Here is a 24,049-nt window from a genome sequence, read left to right as displayed (position 1 = left end):
TCCGAGAAAGAAGTAGGGGAAGTTGGGAATGGGAGACCGGGAGTGGCGAACAGGTTGTATAACCTGAACCAAGTCAGTGTCCTGAGGATGAGCAGCTGACTATGCTGAGTCCTTTCTCTTTTTAGCTCAGATTAATGAGCTATGAATGATATATAACTGTCTGGGCAGTATGCAAACGTCAGAGTCTGGGCTCCTTTGTCAACCTGCAAGATCCCCTTCTGGGGGCTATCAGGGACAAATGCTGGGACGCACAGTGCTTAGTGGGAAGGTGGAATGCAGGTTTGGGAAGCAGAACGTAGGCCTGGTGTAGGCAAGACTGGGTAAACTGGAGGGCTCTCCTGTCCCATCCTGCCATACGCACGTCCATCATTGACCTTCAGGAAACCAGTTTCTGTGGCTGTTCTAGGGAGCAAGCCCTGGAATCCAGCAACAGATGGTCCACAAGCCTTCTTTGTCTTTAAAAAAATTTTCGCCAACTTTGAACTCCAATACTTTGGCCACCTGATAAGAAGAATTGACTCATTGGAAAAGACCCTGATGCTGGGAAAGATTGAAGGCAGGAGGAGAAGGGGACGACAGAGGAGGAGATGGTTGGATGGCATCACCAACTCGATGGACATGAGTTTGAGTAAGCTCTGGGAGTTGGTGATAGACAGGGAGGCCTGGCGTGCTGTGATTCATTGCGTAGCAGAGTCAGACACAACTGAGTGACTGAAATGAACTGATAGATATGGCAGATAGGTAGACAGACAGACAGACAGACACACACACACACACACACACACACACACACACTATCTCTCTCTACATCCAACTATCTACAGAAATCTGCTCTTGTTGTTCAGTCACTAAGCTGTGTCTGACTCTTTGCATCCCCATGGACTGCAGCACACCAGGCTTCCCTGTCCTTCACCATCTGCTGGAGTTTGCTCAAACTCATGTCCACTGAATCGGTGAGGCCATCTAACCATCTTATTCAGCAAGCTAGCTATCAAAAAACTTCTGTAAGCCATTTGAGAGTAAGTTGCAGTTCCATAAATATTTCTTTATAAACTTCCTAAGTACAACCATATTCCCCTATGTAAGTACAATACAATTATCACACCAGAAATTAGAATTTATACAATGCTAAAGGCTAATAACCTCGATTGTCCCCTTAATTCTTTAAGCTGTTTTTTTTTATCTAGCTCCCCCAACTTTGTCTATCATTCAGGATATTGACGTTTTTGAAGAGTGAAGAGTCCAGGCCAGTTGTTTACTTGCAGACTATCCCTTAATTTGAATTTGTTTAATTACTTTCTCATGATCAGATTCAAGTTCAATGCATAAACTTTTAGCAATGTGACCCTTAGCAAGTTGCTTAATGATGCACAACCTCAATTTACTGATAATATTACATGCCTCCTAGGGTCATTATGAGAACGAAGAGAGCGAGTATCTAGAGTTCTTAGCCTAGGAGCTACAAAAGTAAGCACCAAAAAATTGCTGGCTCTGTGATTAGAATCACTGACGTCACCAGCCTGGGTCTGATAGAGTCTGTTCCCAAACAGATTTTCATTTCCCTGGGAAATTTCCAGAGCCCTTAATCCCATTCTCCTCACCTGCAAATGAGAAATAAGTCTTGCTCTGAGTATCTTGCTGAGCTATTGTGAGAATCAGATAAGAAACATGATTAATGGCACTGCAAACTTGTACGTGATATGAAAATACAAGGAAGCATCGTTACTGATTTTCGTGTTTGCAAACTTTTAAATGACCCTCCCATGGAACAGGAAAATCCAAAGTGGGAAATAGAATAAATTAGCAGCCAACAAAAACCTGATTCCTGTGTTTAACATTTTTATCAGCAGAACTTCATTTTCAAATGAAATTTGTGAAACCCCAGTATATAAAGCAGACTAAAATAGAGCTGCTCTGAATGACGTTTGGGTAGAGATGGAGTACACAGGGGCTTTGGGTCACACTTCCAGAGACCAGGATTCTTTCCTGGTGGCTTAGAGGTTAAAGCATCTGCCTGGAATGCGGGAGACCCAGGTTCGATCCCTGGGTTGGGAAGATCCCCTGGAGAAGGAAATGGCAACCCACTCTAGTACTCTTGCCTGGAGAATCCCCTGGATGGAGGAGCCTGGTAGGCTATAGTCCATGGGGTCGCAGAGTCGGACACGACTGAGCGACTTCACTCTCACTTTCACTTTTCCAGAGACCTCAGGCTCTGAGGAGCCAGGGCTGGAACCCTGCAGATGGGCCCCAGATGCTGTGATGGTTACAGACTTCTCAGGGTTTGCCTCAATTTCCCCAGTGGGATCTGCTCACAAAGCCATGCCATCATTTATCTTCTCTTTCTTATTTCTGGTGCATTTCTGCTGAAGAGTTGTAATATCTATAGACCTCAATGATGATTCACTCAGGTCAGTATTAGTGTTATTAATTGCTTATAAACATCCTTCCCTGGAAAGAGCACTAAGTGCCTTGCACTCAGACACAGACAGATGACATAATGAGGCACCGGTGATGTCACTGATAGAGCAGCTACTGTCAGGAGCCTCCCAGCCTAAGGGTCACCTCCACCTGCATGTTTCACGTCCTGAGCTGGAGGCCAAACATTCCTGTAGCCCCACCTTGTCTGCACACTGCCAAACCTCGTGCTAAAAACTCTGATAATGGGCTCAGGCATTGCTTACACCAGAGCAGGGCCACGTGGTAGGACAGAAAACCGACATGAGCCTGATTCCCACTTTGTGACAATCAGGTCACCTTTGTTCTTTTTGTTGTTCAGTCACTAAGTCATGTTAAACTCTTTGCAACCCCATGTACTAGAGCATGCCAGGCTTCCCTGTCCCTCACTGTCTCCCAGAGTCTGTTCAAACTCATTTTCCATTGACTCGAAGATGCCATCCAACCATCTCGTCCTCTGTCGTTCCCTTCTCCTGCCCTCAATCTTTCCCAGCATCAGGGTCTTTTCCAGTGAGTTGGCTATTTGCACTAGGTGGCCAAAATATTGGAGCTTCAGCTTCAGCATCAGTCCTTCCAATGTATATTCAGGACTGATTGCCTCTAGGATTAACTGGTTTGATCTCCTTGCTGTCCAAGGGACTCTCAAAAATCTTCTCTAGCACCACAGTTTGAAAGCGTAAATTCTCAGGTGCTCAACCTTCTTTGTCGGAGAAGGACATGGCACCCCACTCCAGTACTCTCGCCTGGAAAATCCTATGGACAGAGGAGCCTGGAAGGCTGCAGTCCATGGGGTCGGTGAGGGTCAGACATGACTGAGTGGCTTCACTTTCACTTTTCACTTTGATGCATTGGAGAAGGAAATGGCAACCCACTCCAGTGTTCTTGCCTGGAGAATTCCAGGGACGACGGAGCCTGGTGGGCTGCCGTCTATGGGGTCGCACAGAGTCGGACACGACTGAAGTGACTGCAGCAGCAGCAACCTTCTTTGTGGTCCAGCTCTCACATCCATACATGACTCCTAGAAAAACCATAGCTTTGACTAGAAGACCTTTGTTGGCAAAGTGATATCTCTGCTTTTTAATATGCTGTTTAGGTTTGTCATAACTTTTCTTTTAATTTTGTGACTGCAGTCACTGTCTGCAGTGATCTTGGAGCCCAAGAAAATAAAATCTGTCACAGTTTCCACTTTTTTATCTTCTATTTGCCCTGAAGTGATGGCACTGGATGCCATGATCTTCACCATCAATCCTATTAGGCAGACAACAAAACCCCCATTAACATAACTTGTTTAAGGTCGCCCAGCCACGGAAGAGTGGGATTCAAATCAAGACTCTTTGGACTTCAAAGACTATGTGCTCTTATCCTAGGGGTTATGGACCAACCTATTTTCTTAAGACTTCTGGAAACACTGTGTGGCACCCCTGGCTCACTGACCCCGTCGACTCCTTTCATCCTTCCATCGTACTGTGAGACGAAGTATTACTATTATCTAGTTCTTATTTGTGACCTGCTATGTGCCAAGTACTTTTCCAAGTGCTTTCTGTGTATGACTCATGTAATACTCACCATGACCCAATGAGTTAGGTACTATTCACTTTGCAGCTACAAACACTGGGGAGCTGAGAGGTTCAGTTCCATGCACAGAAAAAAATATCATTACAGCTAGTGCTAGAAACTGAATGTTTGTTTCCCCCAGAAGTTTATGTTGAAATCCTAGCCCCACTGTGATGGTAATAGGAGGTGAGGCCTTTGGGAACTGAGTTAGGGTGGAGCCTTCATGAATGAGATTAGTGCCATTATAGAAGAGACCCCAGAGAGCCCCTTTGTCCTTTTTCCATCATGTGAGGACATAGTGAGAAGATGGCTATTTATAAAGCAGGGAGTGCTCAGATATCAAATCTGCTGGTACCTCAATCTTGGACTTCTCAGCTTCCCATAACTGTGAGAAGTATATGTTTGTTGTTTACAAGGCACCCAGTCTATGATATTCTGTTATAGAGGCTTAAACAGGTTAAGAAAGTTAGTAAGTGTCAGGTTAAGACAGCTGGTAAGTGTCAGAGTGGGCGTCTGAACCCAGGGAGTCTAGCTCTAAGAACCAAGCTCTTAACAACTGCTGAAGTTGGCCAGGGGTTAATTACTGGCTCCAGTTTACAGACAAGGAAACTGAGAGGTTCTCAGGGCTTGGATAACCTACCCAGGATCACACAGCATTCACTATAGGGCCATACACTGGGGTTTCAGGATAGTGTGGACAAGAGGCCAGAACTCAGGCTGTGAAATGAAAGTAAAATTCTCTTCCACTGATCTGATCCAGGGCTAGACCAGCAAAGCAGGAATTGCCAAAATAGAGCAGTAATGCCCAAGGCTTAAAGTCCGGAGGAATCAAGACTAGGAGTAACTGACAAGAAGACACAGCATGTTAACCAGGTACAGGCATATTTTTCCCAGCAAAATCCTTGGAGTGAGGACAGGGGAAAATCCTAATGGGGCCTCTTATGAGAGCCTCTAGTCCCATCGTTTGGTCAGTTTAAAACTCAAGACTCACAAGGTCTGAAACTGCAGTTAACCGTTAAACACTGGAGCCATATTTGGAGAGCAATCTTCTGACTCTCAGAGAAGGCGATGGCACCCCACTCCAGTACTCTTTCCTGGAAAATCCCATGGACGGAGGAGCCTGGAAGGCTGCAGTTCATGGGGTCACTGAGGGCCAGACACTGAGTGACTTCACTTTCACTTTTCGCTTTGATGCATTGGAGAAGGAGATGGCAACCCACTCCAGTGTTCTTGCCTGGAGAATCCCAGAGACGGCGGAGCCTGGTCGGTTGCTGTCTATGGGGTCTCACAGAGTCGGACACGACTAAAGTGACTTAGCAGCAGCAGCAGCAGCAGCTTCTGACTCTAATCAAGCCCGAGACTACATGGGAAGGACCACGTGTGGGACACTGGAGGGCTTCCTGGAGAAGGAGGGTCAGATGGGCTGAGATGATGATTTCTGGGGTCTAGATCTCCCATCAGGCCAGTGGGGAGACCCTGCAGCCTTTGGTCCCTCCTCCTCAAGAGGCCACCCTTCTTATGGAGACATGCATGTGAATGTTCATAGTAACCCCAAACTGGAAACAAATCTGTATAACCAGCAGAGTGGATAATACGTTGTGACATACTCACAGGGTAACATCCTATAGCAATGGAAATGTTCAAATTTGTATGTAACAATCTGAAATCATCAGTAATTGTGTTCTACCATATCTCCATCAAGGGACTTCTTCCCAGGCTCTCTTCTGCCACAGGATGCCCCTGTCAAGTTGCTTCCCAGGGAGTAAAGAATCCACCTGCACTGCAACCCTTGGGTTGAGAAGATCCCCTGGAGAAGGAAATGGCAACCCACTCCAGTATTCTTGCCTAAGAAATCCCATGTATTGATAGGCTACAGTCCATGATGTCGTGAAAGAGTTGGACGTAACTTAGCAACTAAACAATAACAACAAACTCATCTAATTAATGCCTGTCTTTCAGCCTTCAGCCCACATATGGCACTGTCAGGGCAGCCTCCTGATGAGTCACCAGGTCTTCAAAGCAGCATTTTTACATTGGTTTGTGTGATTATTATTGGAGAAGGAAATGGCAACCCACTCCAGTGTTCTTGCCTGGAGAATCCCAGGGACAGGGGAGCTTGGTGGGCTGCCGTCTATGGGGTCCCACAGAGTCGGACACGACTGAAGCGACTTAGCAGCAGCAGCAGCAGCAGCACGTGATTATTTCTCAAATGTTCATCTCCCCTCTAGACCATAAATAGCAACCAGGGTCTATCGTATTTGCCACAGTGTCCCCTAGGATCTTGTGTGGCACTTGCATATATCAGTAAATATTTGAATGAATGGATGGATGAGTAAATGGACAAACGAATGCATGGAAATGTGGTCTTCTTCCTACACCCGGCTCAGCAAACGGCTTCAACCTGTTTTCTGTAAAGCTATCTCAGGGGTCGCTGTGCACTGTGGGGATCTGGAAATGTCCACTCTCCTGTCAGTTCCCACAGCTCCCCTTTTATTCGTTTCAAATATTGGCATACCTCCTAGGATACCTTTGAGGAAAATGTTCTGGCTACTTAAAGAATGTTTTAAAAACCACTGTTCTAGACCTTACCCTTCCTGTCAGCTATCTATTACTCTCTCCCATCTTCTCTTCCCTTCCCTTTTTCCTTCCTCACAGAAACTTCCGCAGAACTAATGCCTGGCAAAGCTTTAAAAATAGAAGCCCCTGTCTTTCTCCTTTTCCCTCCATTTCCTTTCCTTCCCATCCCCCCATAATTTGTTGTTTTTTTTTTTAAAAAAGGAAACCATCTGGATGTATTCCACTGAAAAGACACACTCTTCCTGACTAAATGAGACAGTTCACTGATGGATCCCTCCAGCCTGACGGTTGAGCCCCCATGAGTCACTGTGAGCAGCAGCCAGCTCCTCAGCCCTGGGTGCGCGCGCGCGCGTACACACACACACACACACCCCAGAGCCACCTCATTCAGGTTTCCAGCTGGACCTCACAGGTGCACACTCAAGTGACACTTTGAGGATCTTCTAAGGCAGTGGTCCCCAACCTTTCTGGCACCAGGGACCAGTTTCATGGAAGACGATTTTTCCAGGGTCCAGGGTAGGGATGGTTTGGGGATGATTCAACTGCATTACCTTTACTGTGCACTTTATCTCTGTTATTATTACACCAGCTCCACCTCAGATCATCAGGTATAAGATCCTGGAGGCCGAGGAGCCCTGCAAGGTGCTGCCAATGGAAGGGTCCCCTGGGATGGCTGTGGGGCCCACCTACTCAAGAGGAGGAGCAAGAGAGTCACACTGCCTGGGCTGGGGTGAGGCCTGAAGTCAGAGGGCAGTCTGGAGTGCTTTGTCAGCAGGGTGGGTATATGAGAGAGAGGCAGAGAGAAAACAAGAAATAAGCCAGAGCCCAAAATGTGTCATGGGGTATGCGTGTAGCCAGTGGACACTGCAGTTATGAATGAAGAGAGAGACAGTGTGATATGGTAGAAAAAAATAAATAAAAGTTTTTGACATCCGAAAGTTGAGTGTTCAATTCCCAGGTGCATCATGTGATCTCTGCATGACATTGGGTGCGTGACCTCATTCAGAGGCAGGTCCTTGCCTCGGTTCACTCATCTATAAATGGGGATAATAATACTCACCTCTCAGCACTCTTGTAGGCTTAAAGGAAATCACATTTATTTGATGTCCACATGCACCAGGCAGTTAATAAAGTACTCTTGCTCTGATGTGGCAGGATATCTTCACCCTGATGGCATTTCGAAACAGTCATTGTAAGAAAAAGGAGAGTGGCTAAAAAAACTGCCTTCCATAAAATTTATAATTTATTAAAACCTGGCAGAACACTCACAGCTTGTTAACAAAATTCAGATCTGCAAACTTTGATCCAGAAAAAAAATTAAATTTGGAAGGATTATAAAGGCCACAGAATAAAATTTTCAACGATAAAAGCTTTAATTAGTGAATTTTAATATGGACCCAAACCAGATCCACTAATCAAATGGTTAACACGTATTTTACTTATAAAAACATTAATCCCTGTGAAAAGTCCCAATAACATTAAATGAGAAATAGAAAAAAGTGGAAACAGTTTAACTGTTCTATATTTAAAAAGATTAATCAAAAATTAAATGGACTTCTCTTTGCAAAACACATTTTCAAAGAGTTTATCGATGCATATACATCTCTCATTAAAACTGTGCATTTATTATCATATATTAATGCATATATATGGAACTTGGAAAGATGGTACTAATGAATCTATCTGCAGGGAAGCAATGGAGGCACAGACATAGAGAACAGGCTTGTGGACACAGTGGGGGAAGGAGAGGGTGGGATGAATTAAGAGAGTAGCTTGGAAACATGTACATTACCGTTTGTAAAACTAGATAGCCAGTGGAAATTTGCTTTATGATACAGGGAGCTCATATGTGATGCTCTGTGACAACTGAGAGGGGTGGGATGGGGTGGGCAGTGGGAGGGACATTAAAGAGGCAGGGGATGTGCGTGTGCCTATGGTTGATTCGTACTGATATATGAATGGCAGAAACCAACACAATACTGTAAAGCAATTATCCTCCAATTAAAAATAAATAATTTTTAAAAACTGTGCGTTTATAAATACAGAAGCAAAATGTCCTTGGGGTGTCAATGGTGAAATCAAAACCATCTTTACAATGTCTATAACAATGACAACAATCATGAACCATGTTTAGGTGAAAGAACAGTGGAATGTGGTTGAGCAGATGTGTTGGGATGAAGGGAGTGTTTGGATACAGGGGGTGCCAGAATAAGATGGCATTGTCCCCCTGTCTCTTCATTCCCTAGGATTTATACTGTGTCATTCCTGGGAGGGATTAAGGCAAAAGGAAAAGGGATGAGTATAGGGAGATGTTTGGCAGTGCCCAGCCCTTGATTCCTTCCACATGACTGCACCATGTAGGGCAACCCCTCAGCACAAGTTGCTCATATGGGTCTATGATAATTCTGGGTTGAGAGGTGATAGGCCAAAGATTCATGGAATGAAGCTCTTTCTCATAGAATTTGACTCTATATGTGGATATTTGCTGGCTTGGCTGGGGCCATAGAGAGCCTAGGCATCCATTCCTTTGTGAATCTTTTAGCAGCTCCTAATCTCCAGTGCTTCCCTGCTGGCTCAGCTCACAATACAGGAGACACAGGAGATGTGGGTTCTGTCTCTGGGTTGGGAAGATCTCCTGGAGAGGGAAATGGCAGCCCACTCCAGTATTCATGCCTGAAGAATCCCCATGGACCGAGGAGCCTGGCAGCCCAGACAGAGGAGCCTCACAGGCTGGACAGGGGAACCTGGCAGGCTACAGTCCATGGCTTCCCAAAGAGTCAGACACAACTGAGCGACTAACCATGCAGTCTCCCGGGCTGGTTATCTCAGTCTACGTCCCCCTATTCTTCTCTGCTTCTCCTCCATTTCCCCTGCCTGTGGCATTTTTGCCTGAGGGAAAGAGGGCAAGAAAGGTGATGCTCGTGGTGAATAGGGATAGGGTTTTACTGCAGAAGAGGGAAGTGGGACAGGTAATGGGAAAACTGTTGCAGAGGCGAAGGAAAATGCACCATGACCACATGAACATTCAGGCAAACACACAGTGTGCGACCTTGAACTTACATCTGCTTATGCCCTTTCCTGGCTCCACACACATACCATTCTTACCGATACAGATGCATATGGCCACACGTCCAGATCATCCTCCAGTCTTTTGTAATGCTGCTTCATCATGGCTCGCATACAGCCCTGCCCTCCTGAAGCTTGCAACTTTATATTTATCACTCCTCCAGTAAACGTTCACTGATCAGAGCTATTAAAAATGCAGTGGGTAGGGGTAGAGATAGGAGGGAGGTTTAAGAGGATGGGGACATATGTATACTCATGGCTGATTCATGTTGTTGAATGGCAGAAACTAATGCAACATTGTAAAGCAATTATCCTCCAACTTAAAGTTTAAAAACTAAACACGGTGATGGCTCATTCTGCCATCGTATGATATCATAATCAAATGCAAAGTTGATTAAAAAATGCAATGGGTGGACACCGTGGGTAATATAGTAAGCTCCCCATCATTGAGAGGCTAGTGAATGAGTACAAGTGGCCCATACAGCACTCTTGCTTGCTGAGTGGAATGGTTTCCATGGAGTCTACGAATGTTTTCCACGCTGTCCTACAGTCTAAGACAGACTTGGCTGATGAGAATGCAAAAATCAAAGACAAAAACAACAGAATAAAAACAAAAATAAATATTTGCCTTGCACAACATACATTTCAGGAATAATTCATCTCTTTTGTCAGATGAAGGTTCAGAAAGAGGAGGGGAGGGGCTCTCCCAACTCCCCACTCCCCTACAAGACTGGGCTGAGGAAAGTCTACAACCTTCATATAACCACCTTGCACTCTGGGTGATTATGTTCTGAAAAGACATAATTTGGGCCAAGAAAACTTGTAAAAAATCAAGATAGAGATCAGAAAGCTGATTTATATTTACAGTGGAGGACACTCCTTTTCAATGCCTGGAGTGCTTATGTCCCCACGTCAACGGGGCTTGTTCTAGGATCTTATGCTGAGAAGCCAGACAAAAGAAAGACAAGAAGCTTGCTGAATGACATGGGGCCATGAAGAAGTGCATCAGATGCTCTTTAAAAACAATTTGGGTCGAAGCAATAGAAAGCTATCCTTCCCCACTCTAGGGAGCAGATCAATGCAGTGCCCTGAGGATCCCCATGGCTACATGTCTCTCCCTCTGTAGCATTACGGATGCACAGCCACCAGTGGCTCTCTCTGGATTCTCTGCTTCAGGATTCTGAGATGGCCGTGGAGCTTCCAGTGATCAGGGTTGCCACTCCCAGTATATCTCTCCATCTGCCCAGGCAGTGCGCTCACTTCAGTTACAAAGAGCTCCCGTCACCAGGCCTTTGGCCTAGTTCACCTTCAAGCAATTCCTAGAATCTCATGTTGAGTTGTTTTGCATGTACAGAACCTTTACAGAATCTTAAAAAGTCAGACACTGTCAGTGACTGGTAGAGATTATTTAATACAATACCCCCCACCCCCATTTAAACGATGAGAAACAGACTTGCCCAGCAGCAAGAGGAGGGGCCAGGACCCAAAGCCAAACTTTCATCCCAGAGCTTCTTATTCATCTCTTCCACCAATAAGGATGCGCCCAATTTGGGCATTAGTACTCTCTGGGGCACTAGCTTGCCTGCTGTCCATAACTATGCTGCTGCTAAGTCGCTTCAGTCGTGTCCGACTCTGTGCGACCCCATAGACGGCAGCCCACCAGGCTCCCCCATCCCTGGGATTCTCCAGGCAAGAACACTGGAGTGGGTTGCCATTTCCTTCTCCAATGCATAAAAGTGAAAAGTGAAAGTGAAAGTCCGTAACTATACCCACAGATAAGTAGCCTAGCCATGCTTTTCAGTACCTTGGATAGCAGAGAAAGAACGTGCTCAGTATCCGGAGACCCTGCCAACATATGGCAGATATAAGAAAAGTGAGAAAAAGTGTCCCTGGAAGGAGTGAGCTGATTTGTACAACCAGTCACTTCTTTAAGTGGCTGTCCTGCTGATCTCCCAAACCATCAGTGATCCAAGTTGGGAGAGGTCAGGTACAGGAGTCCAGACACCCAGTTGTGATCTGGGGACCAGGTTTGGAGGTGGAAATGAGTATTTCCAAGAGCCTGTTCTGCCTTCTCAAATCAATGCCATCTTCCTCCAGCTCTTTTCCCCCAAAGTTGAGGGTTTTCATATGCTCTTTAAGGAGATGAAGTTCTCACCATTTCAGAGAGGATGATGTGTGTTAGTCATCTCTTTTATTCTGACTATTTTCATTCTTATGAAAGTGAAAGTAAAGTTACTCAGTCGTGTCCGTCTGACTCTTTGCGACTCCATGGACTGTAGCCCACCAGGTTCCTACATCCATGGGATTTTTCAGGCAAGAATACTGGAGTGGGTTGCCATTTCCTTCTCCAGAGGATCTTCCCAACCAGGGATCGAACCCAAGTCTCCTGCACTGTAGGCAAACTCTTTACTGTCTGAGCCACCAGGGAATCCTATATTCTGAGCTTAAATCAGAAAAATGTCTTATTTCCCAATGAAGAGATAAGAGGCATGAATAGAGGGGAGAGGAATGAGAGTAGAAATTGAATTGTGTGTTTGTCAGTTGAAAACTAGAAGCCTGTCCTCATTTCCTAATAAATTATAGATTTCTATTTTCAACAGTTTTCTTCAATGCATCTTTCCTCCATAACTGAATCTGTGATAAACTTTCAATAAAAATTTGATAACAAAAATCAAAATATACAATAAAACTGTATAGCAGTTATAAGTGATGTTTATTCCTTTACATCTTAAAGTATTAATGCAGCATAGTTTCCTCAAAAATTCTGCATTTCTATCTTTTTGTCTCACAAAATTGTTTTCTGAAAGCTCTGATTTTGCTTGTGTATTTTTTGCTTTTCTGCTTTGCTTTTCACCAACAAGTTCATTATACCACTAGGTCGACAGAGCGCAAGTGGGTCAGTGACTAGCTGCACCTCCCTTTCACTAAAAGTAATCATGAAAACACTTATTGAATCTCTGAGCATTTAAATCTGATTATTCTTTCCAACAGGGAAAGTAGATAAGTACTACTATTGCCCTTATTTTAGTGATGAAGAAAGTAAGGCACAGGGAGGTTAAATAACTTACCCCAAAGTCCCCTAAACCATACCCTGCATCCGTGCGCATCTATACTAATAAACTCACACTGTTCTGTTTTCCATAGTCATATCCACTGACCTCCACATGTCATCCCATAGGTGTGTTGTAGGAACTGGCATGACAGAAAGAGCACACGCATTGCCACCAAAACTGTCCTCCCCAACATTCTCATGTTAATTTATTTAAGTGAAAAAATACTAACATTACTCTGAAAGAGCGGTATAGGAATGCTGTGCCATTGCTACAAACCACACGGATGACAAATGGACACACTCAGACTGGGGGTGGATAAACTTCTATTTGGGCTTCCCTAGTGGCTCAGATGGTAAAGAATCTGCCTGGAATGCAGGAGAACCAAGTTCTATCCCTGGGAGGGAAAGAGCCCCTGGAGAAGGAAATGGCAACCCACTCCAGTATCTTGCCTGGAAAATTCCGTGGACAGAGGAGCCTGGTGGGTTACAGTGCATGGGGTCGCAAAGAGTCAGACACGGCTGAGAGACTAACACTTCCACTTCTAAGCTTGTATTTGGAGTGCTCTCTGAGGTGGGCAATACTGGTTTTCTTGGTGATACACTAACAGTAAGTACGAAGCGCTTCTCTCATGAAAGTCAGGGGAAGTACAGACATGAGGAGGTCTGTGGGCTTGGTGCTCTTGTCCTGACCATCCGAGGACACTGTGTAAGAGTCCTTGACCCTGGCTGGAGTCCAGCCCCGGTGCTGGGACAGTGGTGTTGCAGCCGGGATGGCCTCTGAGGGTGATGGGTCTTTGCTGCCAATGCACCTCCTCAGGGCCTTTCCCTTGAAGCCTCTCTCACCTGCTTTGAGGGAGAGGACCAACTCTTTCATGCACCTCCTGCCACGATGCTTTCACAGCCAATTAAAATTCTATTCTGTTCCCAGCAAGGGAGCTGGCAGCCTTGGGTCTCCCCAGCAGGATGGACTGGCTGCAATTAATGTCTCTTCTGGTGCCTGATTAGCTAAGGGGAGGCCTGGATACTTATCCTACCCCAAGGCCACCTTTAAATTAGGAAATGGAGGCTTCCCCATCCCATTGCCTCTATTCAGTCATCAGTTAGTGCAAACATGTAACTCATTCTATTTCCCTCCTGGTAGTGGAGCTGGATCAGAGAGCCAGAGATCATCTCTCAGCTGCACAGTCCCAGGAATGAGGAGAGGGGGAGACTCCTTGAGTCCCTTTGTATCCCAATTCCCAACCACTGGAATTAGTTGAGAGCCTCCTCTCTTGGGCACAGGTTAGGAGTTGGCAAAGTTTAGCAAAAGCCACAGGTAGAATGTTCAGTGTCATTATGTTCAGGCTTTGAATGTGAAAGGTAATGCTTATAAATAATACATTTAAGAAAAAAGAGAAAGGCCAAATGGTGGAAAGGAGAAGGAAATAAATACATAGCGGAAGTTTAGTATGTGCCAGACATTTTACATATAGCGTGGAATCCTTCAAAAACTCCATTTTTACAGGTGATGGTCCTTAGGGCTCAGAGAGGTTAAGAGAATTGTCCAAGGTCACAGAGCTAATGCGATAAATTGATTGTACTAATGGCCCTAGATCTTCATGCTTTCCTGTGGTCATTTTCTTTTGGTAATGCCTGCTCCCATTGACTCTGAAATAGGCACACGGCTTGCTTTGACCAGTGGAACTTTAGGAAATTTGATGTAAGCAGAGGTTTTAAAAGTGCATGTGCATCAGAGCTTGCTTGTCCTCTCTTGCTGGTGGGTACTATCCCCCACATCACATGAGCAATCCTGAGCAATCCTACTGGATGATAAGAAACATACAAGCAGAGGTGGGCCATCCATCCTAGCTCAGTCAGACTCCAGCCAACTCCAAGATGCATGAGGGAGCCCAGCCAAGACCACCCAAACCAAATCAGCAGAATGATTCAGCCAACTTATCGACTTGTGAAAAGTAATAAAAGGCTATATTTTAAGTCATTAATTTAATATGCAGGAGCATAGTTAGCAGCCTAATTAACTGATATAGTTAATAAATGGCACAGTCAGAAAGTTGTTTGATCTTAAAGCATGTGCAAGAAAAGACAGGAAAAGGCTGAAATTGTAGCAGGGAAAATGCAGGTTGGATTATGATACATCTTTAACGACAAAGTTGTCCGGTCATACAAGGGTGTTTACTGGGACCCGTGCGGCATTCTTATATTTAGGAACCTCAAAGAGAAGTGGTGGGCAGTGATCCAGTGCAAAGTGTAAGTGTGGGGTCCTACAGCCCCAGGTACCTTAACCTTATAGTCTGCCATCTCAGAGACTGGGCTATGCTGAGACTCTTGACCAGAAGACTCTGAGTCATCCGTATCATCCACCAGTTTGCTGGAGAAGGAACACCCCACAACACCCAGGCTAAGATTCTGCAGGCTTCAGCTAGCTACGTGCCCCTGGTTCTCTTTCACAGCTGAGGCACTCTCCTAAGAGCGCCTCGCTGGTGGCAATGCTGTAAATTCCTGACTCAGCCTCCATTCTGAAGCCACCTCTTGTGCTTTCCCTCCGGTAGAAAGAAAGGTGGAGAGGAACAGACCATCTGCATTTCTGAGCTTTCCTTCTCAAGGGTCATAGTCATGGTACTACTGATAATCGTTCATGAGAATGTGGAGAAAGGACAGGACCTTAAACACGGGCCAATAGCAGCAGGTATGGATGGAAACCGGCACCGTTTTGCTGAAGGCCAGTTTGGCCTCCAGGATGTAGTAAGAGCCTTAATAATGTCCACACCCTTTGAATGAGTAGTTCCATTCCAGACTTGTCTTCTAAGGAAATAATTATGGATATGAGCCATGAAATCAAGGATCACTGTGAGGAAATTTTCATGACATGGTATAAATGAGAAAATACAAGTTAAAAACTAGCTCTAAATTATGTTCCTGATTTGGGGAAAATTATGTGTACAAGTGTAGGAGGGCTATAGTTATGAAGAAATGTTTGAGTTATTATAAATCTCTACATATTTTTAAGATAGAGCCTTTGTTCCCCCAGTCTCCAGGCATGTCGATCCTTGGCTGTCTTGGATGTAGCAAGGAAACGTAACTTAAAAATCTAACAGATGGTGAAGGTCTAGAAAAACAAAAGGCTGAAATGATGCATGATTTGAGAATAGGATTCAAGGATAGATGTTTTAAAAAAGATGTATTTGTTTGTTCATTTATTTATTGGCTTTGAGGCATGTGGGATCTTAGTTCCCTGACCAGGGTTCAAACCCGTGCTCTCTACAATGGAAGCATGGAGTCTTAACCACTGGACAACCAGGGAAGTCCCAGTGTGTGTGTGTGTGTGTGTGTGTGTGTGTGTGTGTGTGTGTATGTGTGCCCAATTGTGTTTGACTCTTTGCAACTCTGTGAACTGTAGTCTGCCAAGCTCTTTTGTCCATGGGATTTCCCAGGCATTGAGTGGGTTGCCATTTCCTATACCAGAGGGTCTTCCTAACCCAGGGACTGAACCCGCATCTCCTGCATGTCCTGCATTGGCAGAAATAGATCTTTTTTCAGTGTGCATGGACCACAGCTGGAGGGAAGATGAATAAAGCTTCAAACAATCGTGGAATCTAAAGGGAGCGAGACAGGGACCGGGGTGCCAAATCCCAGAAAACAACTGCAAACGTCTGGATTTCTTGCTTAACCACCTTGTCACCTGAAAGAGGTTACAGGCAAACAAAAGGAAGTCGTATTTTACAAAATTAGTAATTAATTAAGTGAAATACAGGCTTAAACACCACAGAGAAGGCTGAGACTCTGGGTAGGACTGAGGAAGGGAGTTCTAGTGTGAGTGTCCCTGGGGAGGTGTCTGAGAGCCAGGGCTTGACCGAGGCCACTGGATGGCCCCTAAAAGGAGACTGAGGGCTGCAGTCACCATCTTCTGGAGGGAAGCACTGCTGGCCCATAAATATCCCCCAATCTTTAAGTGTAGACGCCTAGGCTCTTCCGTGAGCTTTGGCCTGTCCCTGCATTCGTCTTCATTGTACAGATCTGAAAGGGAAAACTGGAAGCACAGGTAAGGGGGGAGACTCTGGGGTTCCCCTTCCCAGCATTGTCTCTAACAGGAGCACCCCATCTGTCAAGGATCCCTTGACAGACGTTCTGAGCAGAGACTAGAGGATGAGGTGGTCTTTGAAGACCAATGCGTGCTTCCCAGCTCCAGAAGCAAAGAATACAGAATTCTTTCAAACAAAAAGTCAAATTGCCAAGATGACAGAAGCTACAACCACTTGGAGCCGCTTAGCAGAAGCTTGGAGTCAACAGACCGGCGTCTATTCACACGCCATAGTAATTCCAGCTCTCCTTAGCAGGCTTATTCCTGACGGGGAACTGGAGCCAACACTTCAGGAATAGCACGCTTCCTTGAGAGGTGTGAAAAGAACTGGGCTGAACTTTCAGCAGACTCTGGAGTGGGTATCACCCGGTGAGAGGCATCAATATCGCAGAAATGTAGGGCAGACTCTTGGAAGCTCTGAACCCAGAGAGGAAGGGGCCCATCCTTTTATTTCCTTTCTCCTTTTTCAGTGTTGTCCCACTGCACCAGCCTAGGAAGAGCCACTGCCCTCTCTGATGCTTCAGGTTTTTCAGTCTAAATGGAGTAGAATCTGAACATGGTTCATCATGAAGAAGAGGTACAAGTCCCACACAGAGAAAGAATCGAACAGCGTTTCAATATTTACTGCAGCCTCTTTAAAAAACAAGCAAAGGAAATCATAAGGCAAAAATGTCCTTTCCCCCTCAAACTTCCCTTTCCCTGCTAAGCTCTCTATTACACATAGCCACTCTGCTCTCCTTTCTCTGCACTTTCAAGGGCATCGCAAAGCTCCCAGTTGGCTCCATGAACGTAGAAATGCACAGCCTTACTGAGAAAGGAGTGGTAGCTGCAAACACTCATGGCTTAAGACCTTTTCTTGACCCCATATCAGGAGGTAGAAAGACGTGCACATGAGGGAAGAACACTCGGGGAGGGACAGGTCTTAAGAAACACTGAGACATGCGGGCGGATGGACAGCTGGGACATCTGTTCTGCCCTTCCCTCTCCCTGTAATAACAGGGCAGTGAGCAGCCCTGGAGACCCTGGCCTTCATCACACTCTTATTACCTGTACTCGTTATCCAGGCCCCCGGGCAATTTTAAGTGCTCACAGGCTTCAGACGGATGAGTTTCATTTACAAGGTGGTAAAGTGCCGCAAATACAGAGACCCCGCATCCACAGGGCAAGAGGGCAGCATTTTCTGCCTCACTCCTTTGGCTAGGGTGTGAAGAGATTTAGGAAGGATCGATGGGCACACGAGTGACAACATAGAGTGACGTACGAAGAGCTCTCGCTGTGTGCCAGGCAGGGTTCCATGCACTCCTCACGGTGCACTAGCTCATTTGATCCTCATGACGCTCCGCGGAGCTGGAAGTGTCTTCGGTCTCCCTTTCCTTCTGAGCAGACTTGCCAGGGTCTCACGGGTGATCAGTGGCAGACCAGTCAGCCTGGTCCACTAGCCCGAGCAGCCAGGCTTTACCACCTCATGCATGCCAAGGGCTTAGAACAAACCTGGCCCCTGGCGCATATTTGTGTGAGTTAGTAAGAGGGGTGGACACAGCAGCTGAAATAAAGCAGCTCGATGTAGCTGAAGGACTGTGGCTCAGGGCACAACGTCCATCACCTAGCAAGTGGCAGAAGCAGGATTTGAACCTAGCAGTCACAGCTTGCATACAGGGCTTGGCACATAGTAAGTGCTCAGTAAGTTTTAGCGATCGGTATTTATTTTCCTCCTTTATTTTCATCTAGAAGTCTCAGAGTGATGTAGGAGACAGAAGGTTTGCTAAAGAGTATCTAGTCCAGAGCTTCACAAATGAGTCTTAGCCAACCTTGCTTCAAGAGAGGAGGATGGGTCTACATGAAATCAGAATCTCTGCAGTCAAAGCTTGGGAATCTGAACACATAAGCTTTCCAGGTGATTCTTCTGTGTGTGAAATTCGGAGAACCAAGGGATCAAGGCTTAGCTGAAACCCATGTCAGAGGGTGGCAGAGCTGGAAAGAGTGCCCAGGAAAGACCCTACATCTTTGCTTTGTTAGAGTTGGCTATACACAAGATTCTAAGTGTCTGGGGCCATGATTCAGAGCATCTGTGAAGTATGACACAACATCACAGCTTGTTTACACCTGTAACCTCTGATGTATTCCCTAAACACATCGAATCATGTATCAATGACTGCGGCTTCCCTGGTGGCTCTGACAATAAAGAATTTGCTTGCAATGCAGGAGATAAGGGTTCGAACCCTGGACTGGGAAGATCCCCTGGAGAAGGAAATGGCAAGTCACTCCATTATTCTTCCCTGGAGAATCCCATGGACAGAGGAGCCTAAAGGGCTACAGTTCACGGGGTTGCAAAGAGTTGGACATGACTGAGTGACGAACACTTTTGTTTCCATTCACTGTGACTGGAAAAGAATGTCTGTAGAATTTCACCACAACAGCGTCGACTACATGAGCATTTTGCACCACTGAGGCTGGGCATCCTTCTGCCTGTGTACAGGGACTGTGGAGGGCTGACCCCAGGAGGCTGCTGAGTTATTGCCCTTCAACTTGCCATTGACTTGTGCCCTTGGCTTGGCCTGACTTGTGGGAAAGAGAAAGAACACGGTGACCTGGAATCTCTGAAATTTCAGCCTACTGGCCTGGAACCTTGGAAACGGGCCCAGCCCTCTGCTATATGCAAACAACCCAATTCTGGCCAGTGAGGTTTATCAAAGTTATGCTTTTCTATTAAATCAGGCAAAGGACCGAGGGTGAATCAACCTTTAACTTTAGCTCCTTGTTAACAATGGTGATGGTAAGTGGTACAGAAAAACACACAGACAGTATATGGCACATGTAGTTTACTAGAAATACAGATACGATTATGAATATCCACATAAAGTATGACCTTCTTTCTTTCTGCCAGCCCTTGTGGGGGTTGGTTTGTTTATTATGCAGATCATGTTTGACTTTATGGAATCAGATGTTATTTAAATTGAATTATTGTGAGGTTAAGTTCTTCCTGGTATCAGTTGAGTAAATTCAAAGGCAGTTAGAGGGAATAGGTACATTTGTCTTATTCCAGTTAAATTACAGGGAGAAAAGCAGTGCAGGAATGAAAAATTTATCATGAATAGAAAAACATGGTTTGGGGGGTTTGGTTGGGGCTTGTGTGTTTGTTTCCTATGTCTCTTTTTGTAGCCCTTTTTTTGAACTGATGAGCAGGAAGGCTGAAAAATCTTCCATGAAGAGGAAAGCAGATTATATGTTTGTGTGTGACTGTGTATGTGTGTGTAGTGTTGTGTTTGTGAAAGTAAGTTACTGGTATGAGAGAACTGGAAATATTTATGTGGTTAATTAAATTTAGTATAGATAGCTCATTAAGGCCTTAAGTCTTCTTTTTCTACTTAGAAATAGAGTTTTTCTTTTTTAAATCAAATTATCTTACAATGATTCCCTGTTTACCAGTGTTCACTCTCTGTCAGTCTCCTAAAGCAGTGGCCCCCAACATTTTAGGCACCAAGGACCAGTTCTGTGGGAGACAGTTTTTCCATGGACAGGGTGGGGGGTAGGGTACAGTGGCGGGTGGTGGTTTCAAGATGATTCAAGTGTATCACATTTATTGTGTATTTTATTTCTATTATTACATCAGCTCTGCCTCAGACCATCAGGCATTAGACAGAGGAGGTTGGAGGGCTCGGCTTTGGTGTCATTGAGGGAGGAAGTGAGAAGCTTGGGCCTGGTCTGGCTGGAAAGGGAGCATGTCAAGTGCTATGGATGAGTAGCCAGAAAGGGCTCCAGCCAGAAAACAAATTGCTGCCTGTATGCTGCCCAACACAACACGCAGAGAATTCAGAATGTCTTGTCTATGTATAATCCGGGATTCCAGGGCCATGGGGATCTTTGAAGGTCATCTTGCGATCAGCCTGCTTCCCAGAGATAAGCAGGAAGCTTGCTTTCTCATCCCCCTGGGTGGCAGGAGCCACCCCTACTCAGATTTATCCGCCACAACCTTGGCTGGTGAGAAGGTCTCATGATAGCTCATCTTTCTTGATCCCAAGTCCAAGATACATTGACCTCTTGCAGTTCTGCAGAATCAAGAAATCACTGTCTGGTGTCCTGCGTGATAAAGATGCTGGAAACTTGTAGGTTTTCCTTCTATTCACTTTCCCCACTTGTGTTTCCCGTTTGTGTAGTTGGTTGATATTATGAACCAGTTTGGTTGTGCCCATAAGTTGGGAGGATGTGTCCTTGATAAGCCTTCCTCTTAGCTTGCTGTTCAGTTGCTAAGTCGTGTCCAGCTCTTTGTGACCCCATGGAGTGCAGCACACAGGTTTCACTGTCCTTCACTATCTCCTGGAGTTTGCTTAGATTCATGTCCATTGAGTCGGTAACCCTGTTAGCTGGTGCCCCAGATATGTGGAACCTAGTTAGTGATACAAAACAGTTCTGTGCTTCCCTGTCAACAGTCCTTCATCATAGGTGCCGTCTAGGATGGACACGGAGGAGTCTCCTTTCGTTGGCATCCCTCCTAATTCTCCTCTACAGCCTCAGTGAACTTTTCCTATTCCTGTGCCCATTCCTCATCCCCTGCACCATACACACAGGTTTCACTCCACTCAGGAGGGGGAGTTCTGATTTTAAGGCTTTTGGTCCTCTGAGTCTTCACAATGGAGCATCTACAAGGCAAGTGAATGTTTCCTTGTGAATACAGACCACATCTCAGAGAAACTTCTAATGCATTTCTATGCTTATAAAAATTGCTGTCTCTTAATTTTGACTCAACAAATGTCTACTCCCTGCCAAGAGTGGGAGTATGAGGAGGAAGTTGGGGGGAGGGTGAGTTAATTCCATTATGTCCTCACTCACCAATACCACCACCACCACATCAATGAATACTCGGTGAACACTGCCTGGAATGGGGTTCAGAGGAGAGAGGCAAAGGGGAGAAGAGTTTTCACCTTTGCATTTACACATTAATAAGGATCCAGCAAGGCCATCTCTTTTGTCAGGGCTGGAAAGGTAAGGATATGATGAACAAGGCTGCTGGGGTGGGGGGAGAGATGGGAGGCAGGTGGCATGAGCTGGCAGAGAAGCGGTGGGTGTGGGCAGCCTGATGGACAGAGCTTTACCCTGCCTTTCTCTTGAGCAAGTAACAACCTCTCTGAGTGGGTATCATCATATAGTAAAGCAGGAGAAATGATATTAGCTTCATTAAGTTATTGAAGTAGTAGATGATATAATGTCTATCTTGTTAGAACTCTGAGATGTTTACAACACTAGGATTATTAAGAAGAAGGGAATATTATTCAAAGAAGGAAGGAAGGCAGAGAGGGAGGAAATTGATCAGTGTTTGACATAGGTGTGAAGGTGGCCTTTGAGACAAGACAGCCATAATACCTATTATAACCATTTCCATGTTGGTCTAGCATTTACTGACACCTGCTTGTGTGCCAGGCAGGGTGATAAATATATGTTCTTATGACCCTCTTCCCCCAAGTTCATGGCTGCTCCCTTTTATTTTAATAGAAATGGTAATCAGTGCTGCCAGGAATTCTATTTTATGTTACTAGTCTAATTACTCCTAAGCTCTCCCAGATGACTTTGTAAACCAATTCTCAGACCTCCATACCTTCTCCCCCACTTCCAGTCTCAGTCCACAGCTTTGCTTTATCTAAAAAAAAGAAGAAACTGAGAGAAAACTTGCCCAATGTTCTCATCCAACTGGATCCATCAGCAGCTTTCTTGAGAGACTTTGTCTTCTTCTTTGGCTTCTGAAACATCACATTCTCCTCTCAGCACACTGACCTTCCCTCTCAGGCTTTTCTACTGATCCTTTCCTATCTTCTAAACTCCAGCATCTTGACATCCTGCAAGAAGCAGTTCTGGTAGCCCTCCCTCTTCCTACCTGCCCTCACTCCAGGGTTTGTGGCTTTAAAAACCATCTGTAGGCCAGTGACTCTCAAGTGTATATACTGAGGCTAGAGCTTTCCCCTAAACTCTAGATTAATGTATATCACATTCCCACTTGGATATTTAACAGGCATCTCAAAATTGACACATCCCCAAATGAGCTCACAACCTACCCTCCAAAACCGGCCCTCCCCCAGTCTTTCCCATCTCAACTTGAACGCAGCTCTCCACCCCTCACTGCTCAGATCTTCATCATCCTTGACTTCTCTCATCCATCACACCTAATCCATCAGCAAATCTTAACATCTGTATCTTCAAAAATATATCCAGAAGCCACTTCTTAGAACTTTCACTGCTACCCTACTGGTTTAAAGCACCATCATTGCTCATCTGGATTACTGCAATAGCCTCTTGGCTCCTTACTTGGTCCTTACTTCCTTCCAGTCTATTTTCAATACAGAAGGCGGAAGGCACCTGTTAAATACGGTCAGATCATGTCACTCTCTTCTGCTCAAAACACACCTGTGATTTCCCATCCCATTCACAATAAATGACAAGTCCTTAAAACAGCCCACCAGCCTTGTCTGGCTTGGCCCCCATTCTTGATCCCCATTATACCTCTGACTTCATCTACCCTGGGACATGCCAAACAGGCTTCTGCCTCAGGGCCTTTGTACTTGATGTTCTCTGCCCGAATGCTCAGGTCTCATACACCTACATGGCTTGCTCCCTCATTATCCTCAGGTCTTCTGTCAAATGTCCCCACTTGTAGAATTTCAACCTGTCCCCTCCCTGGTATCTCATCTTCCTTTCCCTTGCTTATTTTTCTCCATAATAGCACATAACAGCATGCCATGTACTTATAGTTTACTTGTTTATCTTATTTATTTATTTTTAAAAAGATGTTTAGATGTGGACCATTTTAAAAGTTTTTGTTGAATTTCTTACAACACTGCTTCTGTTTTATGTTTCAGTTTTTTGGCTGCGAAGCATATAGGGTCTTAGCTCCCCAACCAGGGATCGAACTCACACCGTCTATCTTGGAAGGCAGTCTTAACCACTGGACTGCCAGGGAAGTCCCTTGTTTATCTTTTTAAAATGTCTGTCTTTCTTGACCAGAGAACTTTGGTTAGTAACATTCACTGCTGTATCCTTGTCGGCTCATATAGAACTTGGAACATACTACATGTATATTTGATGAAGGCCCAGAGAGGTTAAGCAACTTGCCCGGGGTCACACAGATCATAAGAGCCTGGATATACTCAAGTCTGTCTGGGATTAGAGTCCAAGCTCTTAACCACCATGTTAGTGTCAATAAAGGGAAATGTCCCTGAACTACACCCCAAGGCTGTTGCGTCTACTGCTTCCCCTGTTCTAGTCTCCCAGAACTGCAAACT

The 24,049-nt window shown here is 45.2% G+C and overlaps 1 protein-coding gene and 1 non-coding gene across 2 annotated transcripts in view; both read left to right on the top strand.

Annotated features, from left to right (window-relative positions):
* Nucleotides 1-24,049, top strand: part of MARCHF4 (membrane associated ring-CH-type finger 4) — a 116,950-nt gene that overhangs the window by 60,430 nt on the left and 32,471 nt on the right. The gene's annotated exons all lie outside the window — the stretch shown is intronic.
* Nucleotides 1,984-2,056, top strand: TRNAS-GGA (transfer RNA serine (anticodon GGA)). The gene has a single exon. It is a non-coding gene; the product is annotated as a tRNA-Ser (tRNA).

Source organism: Ovis canadensis, chromosome 2 (assembly GCF_042477335.2).
Source record: "Ovis canadensis isolate MfBH-ARS-UI-01 breed Bighorn chromosome 2, ARS-UI_OviCan_v2, whole genome shotgun sequence".
Classification (NCBI taxonomy): Eukaryota; Metazoa; Chordata; class Mammalia; order Artiodactyla; family Bovidae; genus Ovis; species Ovis canadensis.
The sequence above is the reverse complement of the archived record's forward strand: the minus strand, read 5'-3'. Positions and strand labels throughout refer to the sequence as shown.